At 40.6% G+C, this 5,463-nt stretch overlaps 1 long non-coding RNA gene across 5 annotated transcripts; it reads right to left on the bottom strand.

The window, feature by feature from the left end:
* Positions 1-954: 954 nt before the first annotated feature.
* On the bottom strand, positions 955-5,035 carry LOC125543575 (uncharacterized). 5 transcript variants are annotated; one of them, XR_007298575.2, is made up of 5 exons: positions 4,615-5,035; positions 3,145-3,246; positions 2,644-2,727; positions 2,168-2,260; positions 955-1,304 (listed from the first exon to the last, which is right to left on the bottom strand). It is a non-coding gene; the product is annotated as an uncharacterized LOC125543575 (long non-coding RNA). The 5 variants fall into 5 exon arrangements; XR_015618574.1 differs by lacking the exon at positions 2,644-2,727; XR_007298574.2 differs by lacking the exon at positions 4,615-5,035 and having other exon boundaries at positions 3,145-3,406.
* Between the last annotated feature and the right edge of the window lie 428 nt (positions 5,036-5,463).

Below are 5,463 nucleotides of genomic sequence, written 5' to 3'. Positions count from 1 at the left end.
AAACAAACGGTAATTTCTATTAGATAATTTCATTTCATTCGCTAATTTGTGCATAATGCAACAATCCTTTCATATTAAACTTGTAGGCTAATTCAGAGTCTATGGACGCCGAATTGAGACAAGTCGCTAATGGTTTTGACTATAAGGTCCGTTCATTTGACAAGTATGACATCAACGGGTATCGCTTTCGTACCTATGGCAAAGAGCTATCTATGGCCGACCGAAAGTCTACAAATTGTTGTGTATCTGCTATCGGCGAAGGAGGTACCGAGTATTATGGGAGAGTTGAAGCAATTTATGAACTTCTGTTCTATGGTGAAAACCCACCGAATGTCATAGTCTTCAAATGTTATTGGTTTCAGCCGAAGGAGACTAGAAGGACTCACACTACACCACGGTCAAGTTTTGGCGACACATCAATCTGTTGGCATATGGTACCTTTGCCGACACATAACTTGTAGCTAACACATATGCTGACAGAAGATAAAAGAGTCAGAGGACTTGCTGTGGGCAAAGGTATTGCCGACAGAAGTTCACTTGCCGACACTTTTTTAGTTGGTATACACCCTACCTACGCCGACGCATGGTGTGTCTCTATACACCGTACATACGCCGACACATGGTCTGTCTATGTACACCCTACCTATACCGACAGATGGTAAGTCAACATACACCCTACCTATGCCAACACTTGGTTTGTCTAGCAAGGTCTTTAGCTTTGCCGACACATGGTTTGTCGAGCTATGGGTGTACTTCTGCCAACACTTTCTCTGCATGGCTAGAGGTGTACCTTTGTCGACAGTTTCTCTGTTGGAATGTTTTCCCGACAGATAAATTGTTGATAAGATGTTGTACATCCAAAATAACAATTGGATACTACTCTGGCTTAAATATTATGCAATCCTCAAATGTTATACACAAACGGGATCAAGATGAACACATATTGCACAAGCATTGATAATATGTTCACAAACATACATATATATATTGATCAGAAGTTCAAAAACAAGACAGTCCTTACATAGCAAAGTTTGGCCATTTTGACCACCATCGAGAAAACACAAGCCACATAAAGGGACCACTATTTGCTGTTCTAAAAGAGTTCTAACATTAAATGAACCAAAACACTTATATCACACCCATGAGCACAAGATATATGCTCCAAAACACTTGAAGCACCAAATGGTCCAAAACAGACATAAGATTCATGACCACAAGTTGGCTGGTCCAAAATACTGCAAACAGCCAAATGCTGCAGAACACTCCGAAGTCATCACATCCATGTGTAGTAGGTGGCTGAGTACCTGAAAATATTCGACACGATCTTGATGATAAGAGACCAATTAAAATATACTCAGTTATATCTAACATAAGTGCAAATTTTTGTATTGACACCTAATTAAGACATCCATGTATCAAATGTTTTATTCCAAAGTGGATTCATAAAAGTTATTAATAATATGGAGGAAATTGTCATAGGTATCCTGAGGCTTTGGGCCAAATTCTCATATGTTCAAACTGAATGGTACTGGGTGAAAATAAATGGTCAAATTCTCATATGTTCACCCCAACGTTTTTGTGCACTTCAAAGTTCGAAAATAAATGTCAAAAACAATTGTGGTTGTATGTTATCTGGTGAACTAGAATTAAAATGTACAGCTTCAGACCCAAAAAACTGCAGTATGTGAAGTTCTGTATATGCCATGTGATCTTTAGATTGTGACCATGAAAGTGTTAACACCAAACTGATATATTTATGCTAGATACTAACCAATGTATATGAGCATCAGATTACATCATGTGATTTCATATTTTTAATTTTAAAACTGCAGTATGTGGAGTTCAGTTTTATATACAAGACATGAAAAGTTATATAGTGATGCTATAATTTCACAAAGAGGTTCTACAATTTCAGATACACTGAAGTGTTACGTGTGACACATTTTCCTCGCTTGCCATTTGGTTTACTCTAACGTGTGATCGCTAGTCCATGTACTGGCGCTCTTAGTTCAATATCATCTGATCAATACACTAGCTAAATGACAGAAAAATCAGTCTTGGGGAATTTTTATTTTCATCAAAAATGAACAGGGTTCCACAAGAGAACTATGGAAAAAGCTTCATCGGTTGTACATATTATGTGTAAATCAAATGATAACATACTCACATCGCCTATTTCTTATGCAAACTATTTCAGTTCATAGGCTGCTTCTTCCACTGCATGTTGCTCTGAAAAATGTGAAGACATGTATCAACCACCCTGTGAAAACGAAAACTACATTTAATAATATAGATAACTTGGCTGACCATAAATTAGATTAGAAAGTAGGACAAGGGACTGGAAGTTATGTCCTTGGTAAGTATAATGGATGAACTTTTTCAAATGCACAAATGATGTTCAGGTAATATTAGGCCATCACCAGAATAAACATGAACATATCATAAAAGCACCATGTATGGACGCTATTAAGATTTAAGTACTGCCTTACTCTTGAACTAGATCATTATTATCATGATTGAAGTTCTTATCTTCCAATTTCTTACAGTCAGAATGGGGTTGACAGGCTACAATTAGTTATAAATCTGCTCACACCGCAAACTAGCTATATTTTCCATTTTAAACAGACATGTCAGCATTAATACCTTGGCCTACTAGTGATGGATGCTACATCATCCCCCCCCCTCCAATAAGCAGGACATCAGGAAAGAACCTTGTTGTTTTGGTACCTGCCACCACCACCACCAGCATACCCATTAGGTCCATAGTTCACAAACATTATTATATGGCACCTGTGGAATCATAGACCCAACAGAAGCAGCAAGAGGGTAACTAAGGAAACTAAGGCCTGGATATTTTGAAGTGAATGAAATGAGTAAGAGAAAATAATGATGCCATATCTGAAGGGTGAATCCATCTATAAATATCATGAATGCCAAGGGAATGTCTAGCTGCACATGTCAATATATCCTAGCATTCTCAGTTGTCGCATTCTAAATGGTGTTGTGACTTGTTTTTAGAAAAGCATGCTAAATGATATATTCTTCAAAGCAAGAAAGGTATTATGAGAAGGCACCCAATTTAAGCAAGCATCAAGCAGAGTGGTAAAATTAGAACTAAAAAGTGATGAAAATTCTAGGATTTACCTGCATAAGGAAACGGGGAGCTCAAATTAGGTGGGTATTGAACATCCACAGACAACTTGCTTAATATCAAATATATGGCTCGCATCGGACTGTTTAATGGTCCTATGATGGGAACAAAAATGGAGATTCTACTTAACACCAATACTTATTACCACAAATAGTCAGACAGTAGTATCTGACACATAAATATATCTATCTCCTATCTCATCTGGAGATACGTGCATTACATACTACTTTTCTGTCCCAAGAAAAAATGAAAAACATGAACTGAAGACATGCATCTGAAGACATTTTATATGTTTGGAAAGAAGCATCTGAACACATATATGAATATATGAATGAATGATTCATCACATTATCTTACTGCACAAATTGAAGGAATAGGCCATGCAGCAGGTGCATTTTTGTCCTAAATGTTTGACCACGGGTGCAAGCTAGTGTAAATTTTCTCCATAAACACAAGTGCTTGAACCAAACCGTACAAGAGAAGATCAACAATTTTATCCATAATTACTTAGTGAATGGCGGGTTTAAATGACAGGGAGGGAACACAGCAAACAAACTTGTATCAATGAATGACTTTCGTCTTCCAGATTTTGAGGCCATGTATTAAAACGTATTACCATCTCAAGGAAAAAATAACGGAAAAGAACATGTTATTTGCCTAGACAATGTTAACATTATAGGCAGCCGTTAAAAATTTATCCCCTACTGCATACTTGATAATCCAACAATATTTATAAAACATTGATTCTGCAGTGTTAAGCTTACAATTATCTCATTCTGCATTTGCAATTTGGTAACAGTTGCAAATTTCTCCAATGAGAATATTTCACTTCAGTCATTTGACTGTGCAACTGACTTTTTTATAGTGACTTGTATATCTACCAAACCTCCTACAAACTAGGTTGGAATCTAATTTTGTCCGGAAAAAATTGAAACCGACCTGACCATCTATAGCATCAATGAGAGCTTATAGCCTACATGCTAGCTACAAAAAGAAGTGGTACTCCAGAATTACTATTTATTATAGCAATATCATCAGTATAGCTGGTTACACATATATCTGATTAACATATGATGCTGATGCAGACCTAGAATTCAGACACTTGCAAGCCTAGAATTCAAGAACTAAAGTACCATGTCCCGCTAGCCGTCGATCGGGCAAAACAATTAGAAAATAAAACAAGGTATGATTGCTTTGCTTCTCAGTGGTATACAGATCCAAGTAGTAACCTTTGTAATACTACACGCTCTTCTTAAACAAAAAGGGGCTGATTAAGTGAGAAGGGATCAGGTTATGCTTCAGATCAACAACATGTCCAAACTACTCCACAGCAACTACCAACAATACAACTCCAAAGTTGCAGCAAACTTGCAGTTCGATCTACTAGAGACACAGGGTGCTAGTCACGGTTGGAAGAAGAAGAACAAAGAAAACAAATTGGGGATCCCACCATCGGTGCTTACCTAGCAACGCCCACTCCCACCACCCCGAGGTGATTCGGTAGTTATGGCGATGCTGGCGCTTGTGGATGGCAGTCTCCGATGGTGGTTGGCGGTGGCGCTAGAATCCCTAAGCGGCATTCACTTCATCTTGGGGGTGGGGGAGGGGGCTGGTCGGTGAAGGCGGCAGCGGACGGAGCTCTCGGCGGCTGTGACTGCAAGGAAGGAAGGAGGGGATGGGGTCGAGGGCTCGGGGACGTGGAATGGGGTTGGGGACGATGGACGGACGGATCTCGGGGTCGGTCTATCGGCGGCTGCGACCCCGGCGATGGTAGGGAACATGTGTCGGTGGGGTGGGGGAAGCGTGAGGACGAGGGCAGCGAGGACGAGGGTGACGCTGGAGCACAAGGGCAGCGATGGCACGGCGGCGGGGACATAGGTGGTGGAGCGATAGTAGGGAGGTGGGGATGGACGGCGGCGGCAGGGGAGTGGGGATGGAACGGGGATGTATTTGGGTTGGGTATTCGATTTCTAGGGTTGACTCAAATTGGGCCGCCGCGCAGCCCAATAATTTGCCCGACCGCGCGCCAAGTCCTGTTTTCAGAACACTCGCGCGCCTAAGTCAGCCTCAATTGTTCCGTGGCTTCACTGCTTGACAGGTGTACACATACGCCCACACTTAATATGAGAACATACACCCTATCTACGCCGACACTTAAATCTTCTAGGCCTAGACATCTGCTGACACATGATAAGTCGCTATGTGGTTACCGACAGATACGTGGTCGCTAAGTCATTGCTGACACATAATTGGTCAACCATTGTGCACACTTGCCGACACATGATTTGAGGGCCAAGCTTCGGAGCTATGCC

This window comes from Triticum urartu, chromosome 3A, assembly GCF_056163025.1.
Source record: "Triticum urartu cultivar PI428250 chromosome 3A, HENAU_Tu73, whole genome shotgun sequence".
In the NCBI taxonomy this organism is placed as follows: Eukaryota; Viridiplantae; Streptophyta; class Magnoliopsida; order Poales; family Poaceae; genus Triticum; species Triticum urartu.
Note: the sequence above shows the minus strand (reverse complement) of the source record. Positions and strands in the feature narration are given on the sequence as shown.